Source organism: Corylus avellana, chromosome 2 (assembly GCF_965113065.1).
Source record: "Corylus avellana chromosome 2, dhCorAvel1.hap1.2, whole genome shotgun sequence".
NCBI lineage: Eukaryota > Viridiplantae > Streptophyta > Magnoliopsida > Fagales > Betulaceae > Corylus > Corylus avellana.
Genome location: NC_142491.1, coordinates 24,530,059 through 24,553,854, shown reverse-complemented (window position 1 = coordinate 24,553,854; position 23,796 = coordinate 24,530,059). Strand labels below are relative to the sequence as shown.

General features: G+C 35.5%; 1 long non-coding RNA gene and 2 pseudogenes across 6 annotated transcripts; 2 read left to right on the top strand and 1 right to left on the bottom strand.

Annotated features, from left to right (window-relative positions):
- Positions 1–59: 59 nt before the first annotated feature.
- LOC132167884 (nucleolar complex-associated protein 3-like) lies at positions 60–10,512 on the top strand (annotated as a pseudogene). The gene is made up of 8 exons (XR_015911322.1): positions 60–116; positions 925–1,020; positions 3,055–3,234; positions 3,317–3,453; positions 5,297–5,624; positions 9,037–9,176; positions 9,269–9,366; positions 9,657–10,512. The product of XR_015911322.1 is annotated as a nucleolar complex-associated protein 3-like (transcript).
- A 1,643-nt stretch (positions 10,513–12,155) lies between these two features.
- Positions 12,156–14,247, top strand: LOC132166814 (uncharacterized). Its single transcript, XR_009438620.2, has 3 exons — positions 12,156–12,616; positions 13,173–13,247; positions 13,995–14,247. It is a non-coding gene; the product is annotated as an uncharacterized LOC132166814 (long non-coding RNA).
- Positions 14,248–18,795: 4,548 nt separating this feature from the next.
- On the bottom strand, positions 18,796–23,238 carry LOC132166913 (pentatricopeptide repeat-containing protein At2g20540 pseudogene; annotated as a pseudogene). Of its 4 annotated transcripts, none has more exons than XR_015911376.1 (4): positions 20,598–23,238; positions 19,814–19,908; positions 19,581–19,703; positions 18,796–19,010 (listed from the first exon to the last, which is right to left on the bottom strand). The product of XR_015911376.1 is annotated as a pentatricopeptide repeat-containing protein At2g20540 pseudogene, transcript variant X3 (transcript). The 4 variants fall into 4 exon arrangements; XR_015911375.1 differs by lacking the exon at positions 18,796–19,010 and having other exon boundaries at positions 19,276–19,703; positions 20,598–20,729; positions 20,809–23,238; XR_015911374.1 differs by lacking the exon at positions 18,796–19,010 and having other exon boundaries at positions 19,276–19,703.
- Between the last annotated feature and the right edge of the window lie 558 nt (positions 23,239–23,796).

The following is a 23,796-nucleotide window of genomic DNA, read 5'->3' as shown; positions in this document are numbered from 1 at the left end:
ATGGATCTGATCAGCCTTACTAAGCCCGACAAAACAATTATTCGGCCCACAAAACCTCTATGGCCTCGGTTGTGGGTCTTTGGCGACTCATGAGCCGTGAGTTTGTGGCCATGGAGGTTGGTCTTCCATGGCCGGGCACTCGCCAATGCCATGGCTGTGGAGGTTGACTAACCATGGGTATGGATTTTTTTTTTTGTTTTGTTTAATTTTTTTATTTGAGGGATATAATTGTATTTTGCGTTTGTTTCTATTATTTATTTGATGGAAAACCTAATAGAGGTCTTGATTTACAAATGTTCAAAGCACATGTCTTAAATTCATCAAATTGGAAATTGGGTTCTCAAAATTCAAAACATGATGGCACCAACTATTTTCCCTTTATTTTTTTAATCATTTATTATTATCATATTTCATGAGTTATGTTGGTTCTGTTCTTTTCAGATGGCTTTTGTTTCTCCATGGTTGTGGAATATAAGAACTGATCTGAATGTATAGATTCTTAAAAGAATGATTAACATTAGACGGGTGGCCGGGTTACTTGATGATATTAAGGTTTATTGGTTCTTTAAAGTTTGATTCATTGGACAAGATTTCTGGTGAGAAATAGTACTTAAAACAACTACTGCTGCATAAACAGGCAACTGACTAATTTTTGTGCGTGCTGCATAAACAGGCAACTGACTAATTTTTGTGCGTGTATGTGGTCTAAAGAAACAAAGAAATTAAAGTTAAAATGTTATTAATGAAATTGAATTTTGTGAAACTTTGTTTGGTGAATAATAATTTATTGAAAAGTACACGAAAAATATACAAAAGAGGCAATTTAGTGGTTTCTCATTCTCAGTTTGAACTTACTAATGGATTTGTCTACTACTTGGACAGGAAACACTGCTGTGCAACAATAAGTCTTTTTTTACCAATTAGGGAAAACATGGTGGTGAAGCTACTGTGAAGGCTGTAAGGTTGATTGCAGATCATGTGAAAGCTAATAATTGCCAGTTGCATCCTGATTTTGTTGAGGCACAAGATTTTTTTTTTTTTTTTTTTTAGTTTTAAATTGATTTGTAACTGATGCTTGTGCTTGAGTCAATCCTTTGTTTAGCTGATTTGAATTGGTTTTGCATTCACTGGATGTGAATTACTTGGGAAAGAAACTCTGGTTCATGCTCCGAATCGAGCTTTCTTTCCGGCTGTTGTATAGACAGATTATAGCTGCAAAGAGGTTTCCCTACATATACAATCAAAAGCTATACAAAATAGATTTATAACTGTTCATACCTTTGGCTGTTCTTCACTTAGAATCCATGATCAGCTATTAAGAAAGCATATTCTTGGGTTATAGAGTAGCTTATGCTTTTAAAGTCTTGGGTTGTATAGCTTCATTGAGATTTTTCTGCTCTTTGCTATTTATACTTTTATGTATTCATCACTGTTGATCTTTTGGTTTCTTATTGATCTTGTGTATTGACTGAGCTGACGACCAGACGCACCTAGCATGTTTGGAAAGTGAGTTGGTTGCATACCAAATTAAGTTTTCTGCTTGGAAAAAGTTTTTATATTCGCACTCCAATTTAACAGAAGTAATTTGGAATAAATGCCCCGTCCTTCGAATAATGACTAATGACATGTATTCATTAGTTATTATTTTACATAATTTCGTAATCTGAAGTCAAGTTCTCTTGCATCTACCCAATGTAAATGCAAATAAGCTTTCTTAAAATGTTAGGTATCTTTCAAATAAGTTTTTCAAGATGCTAAGAATTATCTTGGATTTTGGTTTGTGGTTGGTTTTTCATGATCCGGCAAAGTTTTATATGCAAAGTGATGGAAGCCAAGGAAACATGCGAGCACAAGAAATTTATGTCTTTCTTATCGCTTGGTTTCTCTTTCTACTCCAAGTTTTTCTTGATTTTTCTTTTCAGTTATTTTAGTTATTTCTTTCTTTTTTCCTTCTTTTTTTTAGTTATTTCTTTTGAAAGAGAAATATGAACAGTACATTACTGTATTTTTGATGCATGATTGTAAAAAGCTTGGTGTGTCCTAGGGGAGCTTGTAAACAGCTTACCATGGTTTCTATCTCTAAAATATTTTCTCCATTGAAATCCCTTAAATATACCAAATTTGCTCAAAATTTTTGACTCATAGTACTGGATGCAAATATGCCAGGCAGTTTTTGAACCAATTATGTTCTAAAATTTTAATCTTTCGTACTAAGAAAACCCAATCCTTTATATTCATCAATCTAAAGCTTATATAGTAGTTGTCAATGTAAAAGTTGTGCTATGATGTGCAAAAGGACTTGCCAATGCTCTTTCGACAAAATGCTAGCTCCTTCCATAAAACAAGGGGTTGGGGTATCATAGGTTCAATCCCATATAAGTGTATGAGTGTCTACCTATTGAAGAAAAAAAAAATGGATGTACAAAAAGTCTTGGACAAAGTAACTCCATCTACTCCTAACAGGATGATGCGTCTTGTGGAACAAATTTGTGTGTGTGTGGTGACACTGGGTTTAGATGGTCAAGTTGAAAATCCCCGATACATACATTCATAAGAATCATAACATGTGCCAGGTTCCAATCGAACTTCTTAAAGTGATATGGTTGTGGAAGTGATTATTAAGGTAGTAGGATTAAGATGATTGGGAAAGAAATGAAAGAACCTGAACCAAACTAGGGGCATTACTGTAATTACGATTGTCAATGTCTACAATGACGAAAATATTCTTATTCCATATAATCATTCGCACCATATCTTGCAATGGAAGAAAATCTTTATGATTTTTTGACAACTTATTAAAAATATATGTTAACTGGAAGTCAAGATAAAGATATGTAAGAGGGTAAATTGGTTTTGGACTCCTTTTCTCAACATTTATTTAGAGAAGTGTTTGCGAAATAAGTTTCCTGCATATTAGTATCCCAATATGCTATAAATAATTGAAGTAGGATGTAAATCTAGAACCAAACTGTATATTAAAAAATTATTCTGCTTTGGATTACTTTCTTGCGTAACTTTTATCTCTGGTCGTTACTGTTTTAACTACTTTCTCAGGTTTTCTTGTCCTTGTCGTTTGATGATGATCTTGGGAGGCCTGAAAAACCAAATGAGGATAATAATAGAGTGAAAAACAAGAAAAATAGAAAAAGAAAGAATCTTGAGGAGCCAAGTCAATTGCAAGAAAGTGACAAAAAGAAAAGTAGGAAACAGTTGATGACAAAGATGAGAGGGGAGGTATTCCTTTATCCATAAGAAACATTACCTTCTTAATTTTTGTTCTTTCTGATTTAATTGTTCATTGTCATGCTTTATACAGGTTACTGCTGATTATAAGGCAGTTTCTTTTACCCCAGATGTGATGGAGCGGAGAAGGATGCAATCAGAGACACTTTCTGCTGTATTTGAGACACATTTTCGCATTTTGAAACATTCCATTCAGCAAACGGTTGCCAGGTGTGTTCCAATGTTATTACTAGAAATAGTGAAGCTTAATATGAATTCCCTAATCCAATATGGTCTGTCAATAAGAAGCTAGTTAGTTCATGTGCATAAATTGGAGCAAGTGGGAGTTGATCCACTCTCGATTGGGCTCAGAGTCTCAGAGTGGTTTTTAGGTCAACACTCCTGAATCCAATTGATGGGATTCAACTCTGCCTTATGCTTGCGAGTCAAGGCAACTGACCACCTGTCCAATTGTTTTGGTTATTATTTGTTGCATGTTTATATCTCAGAAATAGTTTATTTGCAATGGCTTTCATGTACACATCTTTTACATGTAATTGAATGCAAATGCACATAATATCGTGCTTGGGGATGCTCTTGATTCTTAAGTACACTGGAAATTGATGCTTAGGCCTGCTGTTGTCACTTTGGGTATAATTAGGTTTACATTTTTGTTGGTCCTGCTGGATTGTATGCTACTTTATGGTTATGTATGATATAGTCATAACTATGGTTTGTAAAAAAGAAGTTGTACTGTAGAAAGAGAAATGCTAGGGGTACTAAATCTTTTACTAACAGAGGCTTACTAACGTGATGTGTAACTCATTCATTGGTACTCGTTACATTTTTCTTAATTAATTATTTTGTTTTTTTCCAATGAATGAGCTACACATCATGTTAGTAAAAAATTTAGTACCTCTAGCATTTCTCTTCTAAAAAACCCAATAGAAAGAAATTTTTTGTTGGTTTGGTTTTATTGAGTTTTGTATACTAATGCTTTGGCTCATGGTTAGGGATTTGGCATCATTATTTTTAGGGGAAAGTCCACATATCTTCCTCAAACTACCAAAAATTGTCAATGTTTCCTCAAATGGTGAAACTATCATAAAATAAAAACAAAAAATGCTAAAACTTCTAGAAAATCCCTAAAACTAAAATATATATATAATCCAAGGGTTGGCCAAATTAAATTAAAAAAAAAAAAAAAAAAAAAAAAAAAAAAAATTGTTTTGAAAAAAAATATATATCTTTTTGTTAGTCTTGGGGGGGGGGGGACATTGATAATGTTTTGGTAGTTTGGGGAGAACATTATCACAATTGAAAGTTTGTGGGAGACATTGTCAATTGGGTAGTAGTTTGAAAGAGGTACGTGGACTTACCCTTATTTTTAAGTTGTTTCTGGGTTGGATGAAGAGCAATCTGTGCCTGGATTTCAAACCACTTTTGTCCCAAACAAAGCCTGTTCTTATTATCATGCAATCAAAACCTGATTTGTTTGATATCATATTACTAATAGTGGGCAAGTCTGAATTTTCATTTTCCTTATACTGAGCTTTTGTATTACTGCTACTGATTTAGTTAATTCTTCATGTATTCTGTGGTATTGGTTTCTTAGTTGACATCATCCAAATTGTTTTATCAATAGGTAATTTTATGTTTTCTCTGTTACAGTCTTCCCAACTTCTTTACCTATAGGCAATTTGATGATTTGTTTGTTTGATTTTTTTGACAGCATAGACTTTCTTGTTGCTATATATGAATTCATTAGATTATGTGTTCTGTGTGAGAGCACCTAGGTTTGAAAATATTGGAGTCAGGACCCTGGTTCAATAGGGTGATTAATAATTTGGAAATAATGTCTGGAAGAGTACTCAACTTCGTTAAAATTGGATATGCAATGAATTGAGTCCTCATTTATACTCGATTGACCTAAGCCATAAGTGTTTTTTTTTTTTTTCTAGTGTTTTTGTTTCCCTTAAAAGGTTTATGTTCAGACAGATTTTTTTTGTTAAAGTTCGTATTGAATTTTATATGAATTAGACTAGCTAATATTCTCTCTTATTTTCTTCCTAAGCCATGGAGAAAATGGCAATCCAGTTTCTGGTGAATCTGGGTCCCACCCGCTGCTCGCACCATGTCTGAAAGGATTAGGAAAATTCTCGCATCAAATTGACTTAGATTTCATGGGCGATCTTATGAATTATCTAAAAAAAGCTTGCTTCTGGTGGTAGCAACCCTGGCAATTGTCAGAAAAATTTTAATTGCTTTACAGTATCTGAGGGCCTCCAATGCTGCATCGTTGCCTTTAAAGTGATGAAGAGCAATCTCGACGCCTTGAATGTTGATTTACAGGACTTTTTTGTTCAGCTTTACAATCTTATACTTGATTACAAGCCTGGAAGGTTAGTAGCAATCATGCCAACTCCATAGTGTTGCTTTGGATGCACATACTCTATACTGCTTGCTTTAAGAAAATGTTCTCTTTTTAAATAAAAACTTAAATGCTTAGCTGCGAAAGCTTTGTGATATGATCCTGCTTTAATGTATTACAATCTCTTTCTTGAGTTCTCAGCCCATATATTTTTTAATCGGGCTTTTGTTTTAAATTCTTGAGAGATGTTTTTACACCTACTTATCTGAATAGCATTTAGTTCACTTTTCTGCACTATTGGTGAAAGAAATAATACATATTTCCCCCTCCCCCGTGTCAATTACTTATAAAGAGTAATGTTAGAAACTACACTTTGATTCCATAACTATCTCACAATGTTGATGTAGCAGTCCCAACCAACATTTTAAGTTTTTTATTTTTATTTTTAATAAGGACAGATTCAAGGGTTAGTTGAAACTGCTACAGTAGCATTGTGGGATAAAAATGCGGTTTCTAACATTACTTAAAAAAAAAAAAAAAAAAAACAGATCTATGACACCTATACATTCATGTGTACCATAGTATTGAAAAATGGAAACTGTCTTTTCTTTTTTTAAAGATTAATTGCAGCTATCAGCCCTAAGTTAAAAGGGTCATATGCAATGTTCCCTAAGCTATAAATTTTGCAATTAATTCCTTACTTTGAGATTTGTTTATAATATCTATGCCATTGTGCAAATCAGTGGGTTGAGGTGAGGTGAGGTCTTGTTTCTTTTCTTCTTCTTCATCATCATCATCATCATATTCTTCTATATATATATATTTTATAACTAAATCAATTTCATTAAAAAGTGCAGAGGGTCGCAACTCATGTACAGAGAGAGTATACATGATAGATCTTAGAAGGGAGAAAAAGAAACAAAAGTACAAAATTTTCATAAAACTAAAAAAGTGAAGAGTATTATATACTACCATCCATGCATAAATAGATCTAAACATGATGGATTTTAATTCTACCACGGAAATCTCACGATCTCTAAAGCTTCTTGTGTATCTCCAAATGCACCACATTAAGCACAAATGAGCCATCTTCCAAACTTTAATATTTTACGCCTTCCCACATGTTCTCTCCAACAATCCAACAATTACCTTTCTTGGCATAATCCACTCTACACCAAAGAATAGCACAACCCATAACTCTCATGCCACCTTACAATGAAAAAGATCTATGGATTTTCCTTTTCTCTTACACATACAACACTAGTCTACCACTATGACTTTCATCTTCCTCAAGTTATTCAAAGTTAAGATCCTCCCCAGATATGTAGTCCATAAAAAAAAATGCCTCTCAAATGAGCCTTACCTTTCCAAATACTCTTCCAAGGAAATGGGAAGCCTACAAGAATGGATAGCGCATGATAACTTTATACTTCCACCATTTGGAGGGGGTCCAACATATTTTATTCTTTGTCCCTTGTCGTAGCCTGATAAAGAACAAAAGACCAAAGAAATAAGTTACCAAATTCACCTTCAAATTTTGCACGGGTTTGGTAAATGATATATTCCATTGAGCCAAACCTCGTACATCATCCACATCTCTGAAGGGAACGAATTTTGATTAAATTTATCTTCGACCCTGAAATTGCTTCAAATGATAAGAAAAGGCAACTCAAGTGACAGAGATGTTCATGATTTGCCTCACAAAAGATCAAGGTATCATTCGCAAACAAAAGATGAGATACTAGAAGTTTTGCATTAGTCCTCTACCCCACTGAAAACCTTGATAAAAGCCCCCTTTCCACGGTGATTGACATTCTACTCAAAATCCTCAATAACAATCACAAACAATAGCGGAGATAAAAGGATCCTGTCTCAATCCACAAAAACTTTGAAAAGCCCAAAAGGAGATCCATTAACTAGAATTGAGACCACACTGTAGAAATACAATGAGCTATCCATGCTATCCATTTCTCCCCAAAGCCATATCTCTTCAACAAATACAACAAGAATTTCCAATGCACATAATCGTAGGCCTTCTCTAGGTCCAATTTACACAGAACACCAGGTTTCTTTGATCTACTTTGACCATCAAGACATTCATTTAGCTATCAAAATGGAGTCTAAAATTTGTCTCCCCCAAATAAATGCATTTTGCGACCTGGATATAATCTTCTCCAACACCGTTTTCAACCTATTCACAAGGACCTTAGAGATTAGTTTATAAATACCACCCACTGGACTAATAGGATGAAAATATTTAATACCCATGGCACCTGGTTTTGTGGGGATAACGGAAACAAAAGTTGCATTCAAGCTCTTTTCAAAATCCCCTTGGAGATGAAACTCCTTGAAAACATCCATAATATCATTTTTAATGACCTCCTAACAAGTCTGAAAAAATGCCATAGAAAATTCACCAGGGCTTGGACTTGGAGCCTTATCACACCATTCAATGCTCTCACCACCTTAAAAGCCTCTCTCTCAAAATCTCTCTCCAACCAAGAACCCTCATCAACTCCAATGGAAGCAACAGAAAGCCCAACCAGTTTTGGCCTCCAACTGATTGTTTTGAATATAGCTGATTGTAAAAATTCACAATATGCTCCCTTATTTCTATAGAGTCGGGGGACAAAGTTCCATTAACAACTAAAAAATTGACGATATTGTTTCTTCTAATGGAATTTGCCACACTGTAGAAGAATTAAGTGTTCTTATCTTCCTCGCTCAACCATAGAGCCCTTGACTTCTGCTGCAAACTCATTTCTTCTAAAGAATAAACCTCTCTTAACCCGTTAACATTCCTTTCTCAATCTTTCAGCTCCAGATAAGGGTCTTCCTTCTGCAATAATATCAAGATTGCGGATACCATCCAAAAGATAATTTTTCTGCTTTCCAACGTTGCCAAAAACATCTTCATTTCATTTTTTCAGATCCGTTTTCAAAGCACTCAACTTGTTTCTCAACTTATTTGCCAGAATAAAACTAGGAGAACCTTGAAAAGAATAAGCCATCCACCACTTTTTCACCTGTTCCACAAAACCCTCTGACGACAACCACATATTTTCAAACTTAAAATACCTACTGCTCCTTACTGCAACACCACAATCAAGCACCACAGGGAAATGGTCCAATAAAAGTCTAGGAAATCATCTCTGACAAACATCAGGAAAGTGAGCATCCCAATCAGGCAATAGCAAAAACCTATCAATTCCTCTTTTACTTTTAATTATTATTGTATTATTATTGTAATTTTTTTAGTTGGGGGGAAGGAATACTCTTCTTTGAATGGGTAAGTTAGTTCGTGTGCTTTCTCTCATTCTTCTAGTTCCAATTTCTCATTCCTCTCTCTCTCTCTCAATAGCGGCCTCATGCAAGGGAGGTGCGCTGTACTAATGTATTTTTTTTTTCATTTCATTTTGTAATTTTAATTGTTCGTGGATCAGAGATCTGGGTGGGGTGTTAGCTGAAGCTCTTAAGACGATGTTGTGTGAAGATAGACAGCATGACATGCTAAAGGCTGCTGCATTTGTAAAACGTTTGGCCACATTTTCATTGTGCTTTGGATCTGCAGAGGCCATGGCTGGTATGTTGTTTACATCAGTTACCCAATTCATTATCAAATACCTTGTGCTATTCTTCTGTATTGCTAACTGATTCTGCTTTGAAACTTTGCAGCATTGGTTACATCGAAGCATCTTCTTCAGAAGAATGTGAAATGCCGGAATCTCTTGGAAAATGATGCTGGAGGTGGTTCGGTTTCAGGTACCATTGCGGTAAGTTCTTGCCTACTTATGCTTAGATAGAAGATACAAATTTCGTGTTTGTTAATTCAGAACCTTTGCTTCATGTTTAGTGTTTTTTTTTTTTTCATTTGCTACATCTACTTTATCTGTTGACTGACATATATGGACTACTTGTGCCTGCTCAAGAATTGTTGCAGACTTCCATGTTATGGTGGCAAAAGTACCGTTTTGCATGTAGGGGTCGTGTTAGTTTTCCCTTTGACATATCAATAACCAAAATCTGAAATTTCCTCTCTTTTCTATCTATATTTAATGTGCAGAAATATCAGCCATATGCCTCAGACCCCAATTTAAGTGGTGCTCTTGCTTCAGTCCTTTGGGAACTCGATCTTCTCTCTAAGCATTATCACCCCGCTGTCTCGACACTGGCTTCAAGCATTTCAAGCATGACCAGTGCTAACAACCAAGTTTTTCTCTCCATTGTTTCTCCTCAACAAGCTTTTCTGGATTTGTCACTTGAAAGAGAGTCCTTCACCCCGCAGAGTCACAGCATGAAACTGAATAACAAGAGGAAAAGAGGAAGTGGGTCTTCCACATCAGCCATTACCGACCCTGCTCCGGATACAGATCCAATCGATGAAGATAAGGTGAGGAAGAAACTCTCTACACATTTCATGCTTCTTCGTGACATTAAGGAGAATGAAAGATTGAGGGCTGAGTTAGATCGTACTACATCATACCTACAGCTATATGAAGAACATAAGCAGCAAAAGAAAAAATCTAGGAAAAAAACAATACAAGTCTGAAAAACTGTTGGCCATTTTGTAATATTTGTGGCCTCCAAAAATTTTGGGAACTTCTGTAATTTATATTTTGCTATTTTACGTCGCCTTTTTTTTTTTCTTGGATCCCCTTTCCCTATTTGCGAGTTCTTACAGTTGTTATTTTTATAGTTTAGCAGGCAGAACTTATATTCGTTGTTGTTATATCACAAGTTTTTTTCTTTTGTATTTTTTTTTTTTTTTTTAATAGTTACTAAAAAATCTGATACTGGAGGTTGAAATCGGAAAATGGCAAACCTGTGACCATTTATACCTTCGCAAGACAAACTTTTCTCATTATATGTACTTTTGTGAGGTACATATGGAAATTGTATCAGCTTATTTTATTTATTTATTTTTACATTTATAACTATGTGAACCTTAGTGCTTAGAGGAAATTAGTGAATAGAAAGTTGTTCAAAATAAGCCGAGCTTGAGCGAGCTACCCATGTTTGGGTTCGGCTCGTTTAAATTTTATTCGAGCCGAGCTTAAGGACGAACCGAAAAATCAAGCTTGAGCTCATAATAAGTTGAGCCAGCTCGCAAGCTAACTCGTATATTTAATTTTATTTAATTTTTTTTTATTATAAATTTAAACTTCAAGTACTCTTAAACGGTTCAAAAAGCCTGTTTGCATATGAGCATTTACTTAGCCTAGCTAGCAAAGTATGGAGCCTAAGGCAATACAGCAAGGCAAGAGAAAAGATATGCATCATTTTATAATAAAATGATGCTATTAAAAGAAAAAATAATCAATTTTTAATATTAATATGAGCAACTATGTGAACAGTAACCAATTCGAGCCTTATACAAGCTACTCACGAGCCTAACCGAGTCGAGTTGAGCTTGCTTCGTTTAATATTTAAGCTAATATTTGTGTTTACGAAATGTCTCATTTAATAATTGAGTCGAGTTTATACGAGCCGAGCCCGAGCTCGCTCATGAGAGCTTCGCTCACTTAACACTCATAAGGACCTCATTTAATCCACCATGAGACTCTTGCTGTTATCCCAGCACCAAACATGAACATTCTTGGAGGTTCTTCTCATACTTTTGTTGCTCAATCCAATTCCATGGCCTTAACTGAGGTATGCATTTCTTTTAATCGCTTCTCTAGTTTAATTATGTTAACTTTCCTTGTATAGGCTAATTTAATACATTTTGAATATTATGGAGCTCTATCGCAAATTGTTGTTAGTTTGAAAGGTTTTTTTATATTTTTTCCTAACTTTTACAATTTAATTTTCTTTTTGAAAAGTAGGTATGCAGTTCAAATTTCGCCTACTTGCTTCTCCCAAAAAAATAAGAGAATAACTTTAATAAAATTGTGGCACAAATTAACCCCTTTGTGCCCACCAATCAATAAGTGACACCTAAGCATGAAATACATTAAGAAAAACAAACACAACCACCTAATTATATAAGGTCAATTTTTTTTAAAAAAAAAAATTAGAGGGTGGCAGCAACCCAAGTGTAGCTACCCCTAGGGGCGGAGGGTGGCAGCAAGCCGCCCCCACCTCCCTTTGAGCCACCCCCTCTCCCACTTGGGGTGGCTGCCCTTCTATTTTTTTATTTATTTTTTTAAAAAAAACTTAATTAATTTTTTAAGTTTTTTTTGCTCATATTTGGTATGACGGGGTTGTGTTTTTATGATAAGCTGAGGGTTTAGAATGATGGCCTTAGGTGTCACCTCATGATTGGTGAGCACAAAGAAGAGAACCTTTGCGGTGAAATTTAGGGGCTGTATTTTTTGTAGGAATGATACAGCTTCAACTTGGGGCCAATTTTTTTCTTATTTCTTAAATTAAAAAAATAAGAAAAAAGTTTTTGAAGCTAAATACAGTTTTTATTTTAAAAAAAAAAATACAAAAAAGAAGGAATAATAAAAATAAAAATTATTGTTTCAGAAATTTTTTTATTTTTAATTTTGTTATTATTTTAAAAAATTAAAAAATAGGGCAAAATAATTGTGACTTCACCTTTTCCATTTTTTTTTAACGCCCGCCCCGATCCGCCCCTCAGCAAATAAAAGGAAAACCCTAGATCTAGGGTTTTAAAACCCTAGTTCTAATCTCTCGCAGTCTCACTCTCGCCGCCACCTCTCTCACTCTCGCAAGTCTCGCCGCTCCTCCTTCTCTCTAAGTTGCTCCCTCTCTCTCTTGCTGCTCCGCCGCTGCGTGCGAGAATCACAGAATCTGGGCTTATGTTTGCCACTTGAAAGCTTTTCACTGTTCAATCTCCCCCTTCCAGTCTCATAGACCCAGAACACCTCCATACCTTTCATCGGACTGAGATTGGGACCGACTTGGGGAAGCTTTGAAACCACATTCATCTGAATCGCTTTCGTTTGTCTCTGGAATCATCATCGATCGTTGAAAAGCCTAAACAATCATCTAGTCGCATTTGCCCAACAAATTCTCAAACTGCAAAGCTCTCCGATCCTACTCCTCCCACTGCAAGTAAGCCTATTCTCTCTCTCTCTCTCTTTACGATCCGTTTGCTTTCTGAGAAAATGCAAGAGAAAATTTTGATGCTTTGAATTCTTAAACCCTACCCGACCCGCCCAACCCGGCGGATAGGGTTCACTGTATTCGGGTTTCGGGTAGCATTTTACGAACCCTCTGGGTTTGGGTCGGGTAGCCGAAAAGGCCAAAACCCGCCCGAACCAAACCGTGCACGCCCAACCCGCTCCACCTGCCCCGCCCCGATTCGCACGATTTTTGCGTAAACGGGATGGATTGTGGGGCGGGTTGCGGGTAAAAATATTTTGGGCAAGCGGGTACCCGCCCCGCAAAAGCCAAAACCGGCAGATAGGGTTCACTGTATTCACGTTGCGGGTAGCATTGTTCAAACCCGCTGGGTTCGGGTTGGGTAGCCGAAAACAAGAAAAAGAATTTTAGTTTTGATCAAAGCATATGTTGGGTTATATTTTTGGTCTTGTTTTTCGGTCTGATTAATATTTGTATAAGCATTAAATTCATGGGATCTAACAAGAGTTGATTTGTGCATGCACAGGCACTGCCAACACCAAACATGAACATTGGAGGTTCTTCTCGGGTTGCTCAATCCAATTCCATGGCCTTAACTGAGGTATGCATTTCTTTTAATCGTAATTATGCCAACTTTCCCTTGCTTGCTTTGTATCCTGTATGTGTGTTATTTGTTTTTGTTCTTGCTTGTGATTTGCCTTTTAAGTAGGGGTTTCAAAAATTACTAGGAAACCGGAACCGGGTTTATATTTAATAATATATATATACCGGAACCGGGTTTATATTTTTTTTATATATATTAAAAACATTGATTTTTTTAGGATTTTTTAGCTTTTTTAGGTTATTTTTTAATTATTTGGAATAATCACAACAAAGCTTTTTTAATTTAGACTAATAGATTTTTAAAAAAAATGAGCCAACTTATGAAAAAAATGGGCTTATTTTAGGTATTGGGCCTAAAATAAGCCCAAAAACCAATTTTCTTCAAAAACCGGTTATTGGACCGGGTAAAACCGGAATCGGCCGGTAACTGGGACCCCGGTTAACCGGGGTTCCGGTTCCCAAAAATAGAGAACCAGGGTACCCCGGTTCTAGCTCCTGGTTTTGGCCAAAAACCGAGAAACCGGACCGGGTTGACACCCATACTTTTAAGGTTTCAAGAGTTCCATTTCTATTTAAGTCTAAGCATGTCGTGTCTTCAAAGTTGCACATCGGCATAGCTCACATCATCAATCATCAAACAGTCGTATAAAAGTTTAATAAATTATTTATTCAGAACCTTGGTCATCAGTATCTAGTGGTCATAACTCTTACCAAAATAAAAACTAAATTATAAATTATTTTGCAGTGAAGCGACATCAGCAGGTGCCAGCTGTACATGGAGGGATTGCCTTGAAGTCTTGAAATTGATTCTACTGGAATCTAATTTTATGTAAATGTGTATATATATATTTATTTATATATTACTTTATCTTTTTAGTTATTATTTATGTTCCTCTAAATGTTCTCAAAAATAATTCTGAAGTTATTTGGTGGACATTACTTGTAATTTCTTTTTGGGATTCTATGAATTCTAGTAAATATTATATGTTTAAATGTTTTTTTTCTTCCTATGATTGTTGAGCTTAAACAACTTGGGCATACAAGATGGTGTCTTAAATTCTGACTGTCAAAACAAAGATGTCGAAATCCAGCCATCAAGTTGAATCGAGCGCGTCTTTTTCATTTCAGTCGGGTCGGGTCAGGTTTTCAGGTTTTTCTATTCCTGAGCGCGCACACATTACATATACATAGAAGGGGCTGCTATTGGGCCTTTTTTTTGTCCAAATTTGACGAGCTATTGGGCCTCTTTTTGATTGGCTTTGTTTTTATTTTTTTTGAAACCCTTCAATCTTTTCCCTGGCCTCTTCCTGTAAAATTATGGCCTATTTAGTTAGTTTCCCATAAGTCTTTTTTAATCATGAGTTCTACTTTGCTCATTCACTTTTGGGATCTCCTTAAGGAGGGTTGTGTAAATTACCACCTCACCTGACTCGACTAAAGGTTTCGACAAAATTGATTGGAATATTAAGTGTTTGGCACTTTAAAGAAGTTTGGTATTTTCCACAATTAGTCGTCACCAAATATGGCGACAATGCGAGATATCGCACCTCTATACCCAATTGAAGCCATGTTTGGTTGCAAGGGTGTAAAATCTAACACCTCCAATTCTAATGGCCACTAAGGGTCTATTTGGAATTGCGGTTTCAATAAGTGCGATTTTAAAAATAACGTTTTTGAAATTGCTACTTTTTAAAATCGTAAAGGCGTTCGGTAAAATAGGTTAAAAAATACATTTTTTATTAAATATTTGTTATGCGAATTCATGATTTTGGTTTAAATTTGTATTTTTCCAAATAAGCACTCCGTAGCCTGCTTATTGAAATTGCAAAATTTTTTTCCAATTTTAAATTAAGTGCTTTTTAAATCGCAGTGTTAAACGTTTTACGTTCTGCAATATCTTTTAAAACGCAGATTATTCTTGCGAAATCGCAATCTTAAACGCACCCTAAATCTTTTAGAGATTTGGACGCGTGTGCAATATCTTGTACCTCTGACGCTACACTATTAACACCAACCAATAGACCTGAAACTAAATTGACAATTGACGGTCTCAGCTCGATTTAGCACCCCTTGAAGCATCTATTTTGTTTTTGATACAAAATCTCTCTTCAAATTTTATTCAGTCATAAGTTAGATATTTGGAATTTTTGACCTGTTTAGGTCAACGCCCATACATACTCTCAAGTTTTGCTTTAAAAAAAAAAAATTAAACACATCGTTTTAATTTAAACATGTAATTGTTACAACTCTAAGCACCTTGTAATCTTTTTCCATGCTCTACTCTCCTACTCTCCTTTAGCCAAACTAAGAGAGTAGACTCTCTTTTCCTTGTTTGTTTTTCTCTATTTTTTTTTTTTTTCTTTCAAATTCATATTGATGATTTTTTATGGGCACATCAAACAGCTTTTATAATTTTTATTTTCTTCTTACACATTTTATATTTTAGTACGAACACTTTTATTTATTTTTTGATTATTCTTTTAATGGTGGCCAACTTGTCAACAAATCCTTATAATAGGACTAGAGAAGGGAGCTACATGAGATATAACATGCTCGCTCTACTAGGATTGTAATGATCAATTATTATATATATAATTGATTGTTACATCAAATAAACTTACGCATTGTAGTTATGTCTACTAATTTCTTAGGATTGAGAATCTTTGCAATTTGTAAATGTGACAAATATATTCATATGACAATATTTGAAGAACTGCCATGCATTTCAATTGTGATATATTCATGACTTAGTTATTATGTTTGTGGTTTAGATCTTATATGCTTGATTCATGTTGAACTTATTTCTCTTCTATATTAACCCTTGTAATATAATTGTGTGTGCATGTGTTTCGAGCAATATTTGTAGTTTTCCTCCTTTTTTTTTTTTTGTTGCTCTATATTACCTTATCTCACAAGTAATAATTTGAAAGGTTTCAAGCTGAATAATGTGAAAAAAATAAGCTAAATCATGCCTAATTTGTTTTTTGTTTTTAGGAAATATTTGAGCCCAATTATGACAACACAGCTTGGCCAACCATCCCAAAGAAAGTTCAAGAGTGGAGCAACCTCCAAAGGAAGAAGCACCATGCTAAGAGAACCAATAAGAGGGTTTTTCCCCTAAGTCTCAACCACCAACAAGGAAGTGGCCTTCCTACTCCACTTGGATCCATGTGCAAATGGAAAAAACCAGATTTTGGATGGACAAAATTAAACACTGATGGATCTATAACTCCAAAAAGATCTGGGTTTGGTGGATTGCTTCGAGATCATATGGGTGACCCGATATGTGCTTTTGCCTCTGATGCACATGGAGATGACATATTCTTGGTCGAACTATGGGCTATAGAGAGTGGTCTTCGTCTTGCTTTGGATATGAGCATTAAGGTAATATGGGTCGAGTCTGATTCGCTAAGTGCTGTGAAGACCATTAACAACGACCAACCGTTTAGTCAAAAGGCTGCTAGTTGCTTGAAAGACATTTGGGAGCTTTTAAGGAAGTTTGAGAAGTACAAGGTTTCTCATGCATGGCGTGAAACGAATAGAGCAGCTGATCATCTTGCAAAGATGGTTCTTTTCGAAAGTGAGTATAAGGTTTTATTTCCTCCTGATTTTCCCATAGGCCTTTGCAAGATCATCAAGGACGATATAGAAGGAAAAATCTATTGTAGAGGATCCAATGAAGTTTTGTGGTGGAAACCAAAATTGTGATTGCTCAAAACACTCAGTTTGGATACAGGTAATCTTCTTGACTTATAGTAATTGTTTATGATTTAAATTTTTTGGTTTTTTTTTTTTTAAAAAAAAAAATATTATTTTTTGATATTTTTGTGAAAATGACTATTGGATGTTTTTTTAATTTTTAGAAAACCCATTTATATTTTTATCAAATTTTGGACGGAACACAAATTTTTATTTTATTTTTTTTATTATTCATACTTTTAGAGATTAAAAATGATTTTTAAATTTTTAATGGGGTTGTTGGGGATCCACTCAATTTGCCTTTACATGGAAGCTAACTAGGTAATCAAAGGAAAACAATCTAAATTTCTTTTCCGTGGAAACTACATCTAAATAGCTATTTGTGTGATACATTTGTTAAATTACACTCTGCAAAAAAATTCACACCTTATTAGGATCCATGCTACTACATTGAGCAAGAACCTCTCCCATAAAAATGGATATACCCCTCAGGTACGAATCATATACTTATTTTTTACTTTTCACGATCTTTATTCAATTTTTTAATAAAACCTTTTACTGACTTAAGCATCGGAGTGTCCTTGGTCCTCCCGAGGACCGGTGGACATTAGGTGACTATTTTCTCTATTTTGCAGGTGACCCACTACCAGTCTGGCCGTCCAAAATAGGTGATTATTTTGTCTATTTTTAATGGGGTTATTGGGGATCATGGTGTTTTACTTAAATTTGGGGGATAAACAATTCTTTTTTTATTTTTTTAAGAAAATAGTAGCACTTCATATTGTAAATTCTTATCACTTCACATTTTTTTCTTTTTTTGAAATGATGATATCTTATCACTTCACTTGTCTCCAACATTTGTAAATGTAGTCCCCAAGAGGTAGCTCAATCGACTAGAACCACGCCTCATGAAGCGGAAGTCACTAGTTTGAATCTCCCTCACCCTTCTTGTGCGGACATATCAAAAAAAAAAAAAAAAAAAAAAATTTTGTAACTGTATAGTAGCATTTTGTGTTTGGAATGTGAAGTGATAAATTTGTTTCGTAAATAAAATTTTATTTATCTTTTTACACCAAAAAAGTAGGCTTTTAACGCGTATCAAATAGGGTATGGATGGTGTAAATAAATGTTATCAAATCTTTTTTGTATATATTTGCTGCTTTAAAGCAATGCTCATTTACTAGTACTTCGGCTTTTGATTTGTCCATGTACGCCAAGCTCTCAAGATACCGGCCTTGTGAAGTTAGCATATATCTGTTTCCATTGTAAACCTTTTTTTCTTTTGGGCTCAAAATGATAGAAGAATTGCAATAAAATGAGGAATATTGATCCTATTGCTTTTTTAAAAATGTTTTAATCATCATCACAACTTATAATTCTTTAGCAACTAATTAAATCAACTTATTTTCTCCAAAAGGGATTAAAAGGGGGAGTTACCCAATACAATCACATCCTCTATAGAAAAATGCCATAATTACACGGATTATATAATTAACATTTGATCAAATTGCTCTTTTTTAAGGTTTAGAAGTTATCAAACCACTACCTAAGATTCACACTCATATCAAATAACTTGTTCTATTTTCATGAGAAATAATTGGTGTCAAAATTTTTGTCCATATTTTCCCTATATCATCTTTAAAATCAACTATTAAATTTGTGGACTTATGTGGATTCTACATAAGTCGATTATAGATTTCACAAATCTAATGGTTGATCTATTAAATTTGTAATAGAATATAGGAAAAATATGGGCAAATTATTAAGACTAATTATTTCTCTATTTGCATTCTATTAAACTTTTAGCAATGATGTCATATCATGTCCAATAAAATGAAGACGTGTTTTAGGACCGTTCAAAATAACCCACATGAAAACACAGACAAATAAGCTAAAACTTAAAAAGATTAAACAAATAAATTAATTAATTAAATTAAATAAAAAGGCGGAGTTGTGGAAGAGTAGAGGGGGCAAGTCTCATGAAAAAGATTTAAGATGTGCCACTCTTAAACAAGTTCCCACCATGCTTCTCTCTCTTTCTCCTTTAATCTCTTTTCTTCTCCTGTGCATGGGCAAAAAAGTACCACTTCTTAACGTTACTAGACTTCAGCATTGCTTTAATTGGGTTGTTGGTGGTTGTTCTATTATTTGTGAATAAGTGATTGAAGCAAAAACTTCATCATAGTTTTAGCTTTAGTTTAAATCTTGGGAGGTGGAAGAAAGCTCAAGAATGGCCGAGCTAGTTTGGCAATTGGGGAAAAGAAGGCTCAATGTTGAGCGCCTATATTACATAATAATCATGAGTGCACAAAAAAAAAAAAAAAAAAAAAAAAAACATATTCATGGCTATTTATGTAGGCGGGGGGCTGTTTGCTATAGATCCTAAAATCAGGGGTTGAAGCACAGATTTCGCACGAGAAAGACTTCACTGGTTAAAAACCTAGTTTTCATCTTGGACTACAAGAAGCATCAACCTCTATGTTTATTCTCTAACAAAAAGATAGGGATTAAATGATGCAGCTTAAGTAATGTGACACATTTAGTGCACGACTTTTTGCAAAAACATTGAAAGCACTCCTAGCTATCTTGTTGAAGAATCTGGTGTAGTAAACATGCAAATAACAAAACTCACTTGGCAACTTTCTCTGGTGTGACATATAACAGCCTGACAATAATCAGAACTTAGTTCTCTCAGAATCAACTGTTGTTCTGCCCACTCCATATTGGCACTTAAGTAAGCAGCAGGTTTGTTTGCCTATAATTCAACTCAAAAGCAAACATAAATGTTTTTTGTTAAATAAGTAGACCATAAATGCTTCAGATGAAAGTAAAGGCTGTAAAAGTCAGCAATAAAGCAAACATAACCTGTTATAGATGCATTATCTGATCTTGGATAAGTGACACGTGGGAAGAAATTACCAACATTATACCTAGACAAATAAGAGCACTAGAGCAGAGAGCTGCAAGATAACAAAATTCAAAAGTGTCAACTCCTATAATGTAAACCACAGACAATTTAATTTCCTGATATTACAAACATAAAAAAAGGGAAAACTTCACTTACTATCCTGATCTTTCATCACCTTTACAATTATAACCTTAAACTTTAAAAGTGCCAATTTAGGATAACCAACTGTCAGAAGTTTGCAATGTCAATCCTCCCGTTAAAATACAGCATTAAATCAAACAGTTAATGAGTAAAATTCCCAAAATACACTTAAGATATTTATAAATTATAAAAATAGCTTGAATTTGGACATGGATATTTTGGGAATTTCACTTTTTTCTTTAGGATTTAACGCTGAATTTGGATGGGAGGGTTGATATTGCGAACTTCTAAAAAATGGTTGTCTTAAATTGACACTTTTTTAACTTTAAGAGTATGATTACAAAAGTAATAAAAGATTAAGGGTGGTAATTGAAGTTTTTCCAAAACGAGTAATGAAACTAAAAGTCTTGCACCTAAGAAAAGGAAAAAAAGAATTCCCACACAATCAATGATGTAATTGACCATACAGGAGTAAACCATACACTATGAATAACTGAAAACTACGATGGCAAAACCATAAAACATGTTCTGATAATGAAACTAGTAGACAGTGTATTAATTAAAAATCATAACTCATAAGAGCTTTTCAAAAAAAATTACCTGATATGTAACTCTTTAGCCCTCAAGTTGGTATTAAAACAAAAACATCATAACCCCACTCATTGTAGCATTAATGACCTATCTTTGGTTGGGGCGAAATGAGTGGTTCCCAAATACTTTCTTGTTATTGGCCTGAAAGTGGAAGTAGGCAAACAACAATCAGGATGACATCTATGAAAATAAGAAACTTGACAGTAATTCAGATGAGCACCTCCAGCTCCTTTGTCCAAGGGAAGTTCCCACTACTATACTTTTAGTCATTAGAACCTTCAATATAATTAAATTCAACATACTTAGGGATGTATGGTTCCCTCTCCATAGGGCTTGAAGAAATACCAAACCTATCTACAGAAGAGAATGAAACTGATGATGAATTCCACCCTTCATACCCTCCTGTCTCATTTGGTAGATTAACTTGGGCATCACATCTCATTGAAGTCCTCAATGTAGCTGCTTCAGGTGTTTCATATTGAAAAGACCTGGTTAGCTACCGTGGATGCAGAATAGTGTGATCTTTGTCTTACTCATTGACTGAATTGGCACAGAGATACCCATCAAGCAGCTGAATTTGCTTATTCAGCTGTAATTTATATAAACATACGGTGCAGGATGATGAAAAATGTCACTTCAACATATCACCAAGGAAGCAGGGGAATACAAAATGCATAAGAACCTAAGGACTTGCCTTGCGTCCTATTATTTTAACTACCAATAATCTCCGCAGGAGCAAGACCCATCTTTAAGTTGATGGAATCGATTTACATCTCTCACAATCATCTCCCGCCCATAAATTTTTGAGGTGAACTTTGGTGGCTGTGTGACAATCCCACAAATTCGAAGGTATTTTGGTCACACGGAGAACTACTCCAGGACTAGCATTTAAAAGCCCAAATGCAATGGCTAGCTTTTTGCTGCAGGTGAGGTTATATTCTTTCTCCTCTTGGCTAACATCAGGCAAAACAAAAGTAGTATCAGGTATGTAACCAGCCGCCTTAAATACTCTTAGGCAATGCCTCTAAAAACAAATAAATTTCCTTTACTTGAGCGTGAGATGTATCTCTACCAAGAAACAAATGGGCTTTCCCATTTAACCTAAATCCAACTGCATCCAGGACTTTTTATCATGCCTCGACATTTTAGAAGCGCTCTCAAATTGTCCACCTCCTTCCACATGCCGACTTCAGCATACATATTTGAAAGCAGGACATAATTCCCACTATTTTCTGGTTCCAAGACAAACAACTTTCTAGCAGCAATTTCTGCAATTTCCAAATTGCGGTGGCTTTGACAAGCAAACAACAATGCACCCCATACGCTTGGTCCTGCTTGCATTGGCATTTTATCAATAAGCTCTTTTGCTTCCACCAAGCGTCCGGCACGACCCAAAAGATCAACAATGCAAGCATAATGTTCAACTCTTGGCTCAACAGAGTATAATGTGTTCATACAATTGAAGTAATTTAAGCCAACATCAACAAGACCTGAATGGTTGCATCCAGATAATAACCCTATAAATGTGATGTTATCAGGCTGAATGCCCACTCTGATCATTTCCTCAAAAGTCCATAGACATTCCATTCCACATCCATGAGAGGTGTAAGCAGTTATCATAGTATTCCAAGCAACCAAATTCTTTTCACGTTGACCTATCCTATCAAAACATTGAGGAGCATCAGCAAGGCTTCCACATTTAGCATACATTCCAACGAGTGCTGTCTGTACAGAGGCATTCGAACCCAAACCAAGCCCATTGGCAAAGTCATGAATCCGTCTCCCTTGCTCAAGAGCAGCTGAATCTGCACACGCAGGAAGCACACTCATTATTGTTACCCAATTAGGCTTTACCTCCGAATCTTCTTTCAACATCTCAAACACACGCAACGCCTGGTCAGCCAACCCGTTCTGAGCATACCCTGATATCATAGCAGTCCAAGAAACAATATTTCTACACGGCATTGTCCTAAACAAATCCTCAGCAACATAAATTTCCCCCTCCCTCATATACCCCGCAATTAAAGCATTCCAGGACGAAATATCTCTCACAGTCATTTTATCAAACAACTTCCGGGCATCTGCGAATTCACCACATTTCACATACATATCAATCAAAGAAGTCCCAACATACATATCAAACTCCAACCCAATTCTCAAACTCTGCCCATGAACACATTTTCCCATCCAACGACTCGACAACTCGGCGCAAGACTTGAGCACAAAGGGGAACGTAAAGTTATCACCCTTAACTCCCAGAGAGTGCATTCGAAAGTAAATCCCAATGGTTATCTCGAAACACCCATACCGAGCACAAGCCCGAAGTATCGAATTATATACAAGAGCAGTTGGGCTACTGATCATGTGAAATACAGCCATAGCCGAGTTAAGATTGCCAGAGCTCGCATACATTGCGACCATCTTGGCGGCGAGGAAGGCATTGGGTTCGACCCCACGAAGGGCCATGTGGGCATGCACTTGTTGGCCCAGTTTTAAGAGGTTGTGGCCAGTCAAGAACTGGAAAATGGGTGCATAGGATAGGATGTGAGGCCGGACATGGTTGAGTAATGGCTCCAAGAGGGTACATAAGGCTGTTCGAGTGAGGGTCTTGGAGTAAAGCATTCGATCGGTGGAGGTCGGAGAGAAGCAATTTGCGACAAACACAACACGAACAATTATACCACTACCACTTTTTCAAATATATTGCAAGCTTTTCCTAACACTCTGTTGGGTCATGGATCAGCCTTACTAAGCCCGACAAAACAATTATTCGGCCCACAAAACCTCTATGGCCTCGGTTGTGGGTCTTTGGCGACTCATTAGCCGTGAGTTTGTGGCCATGGAGGTTGGTCTTCCATGGCCGGGCACTCGCCAATGCCATGGCTGTGGAGGTTGACTAACCATGGGTATGGATTTTTTTTTTTTGTTTTGTTTAATTTTTTTATTTGAGGGCTATAATTGTATTTTGCGTTTGTTTCTATTATTTATTTGATGGAAAACCTAATAGAGGTCTTGATTTACAAATGTTCAAAGCACATGTCTTAAATTCATCAAATTGGAAATTGGGTTCTCAAAAGTCAAAACATGATGGCACCAACTATTTTCCCTTTATTTTTTTAATCATTTATTATTATCATTTTTCATGAGTTATGTTGGTTCTGTTCTTTTCAGTTGGCTTTTGTTTCGCCATGGTTGTGGCATATAAGAA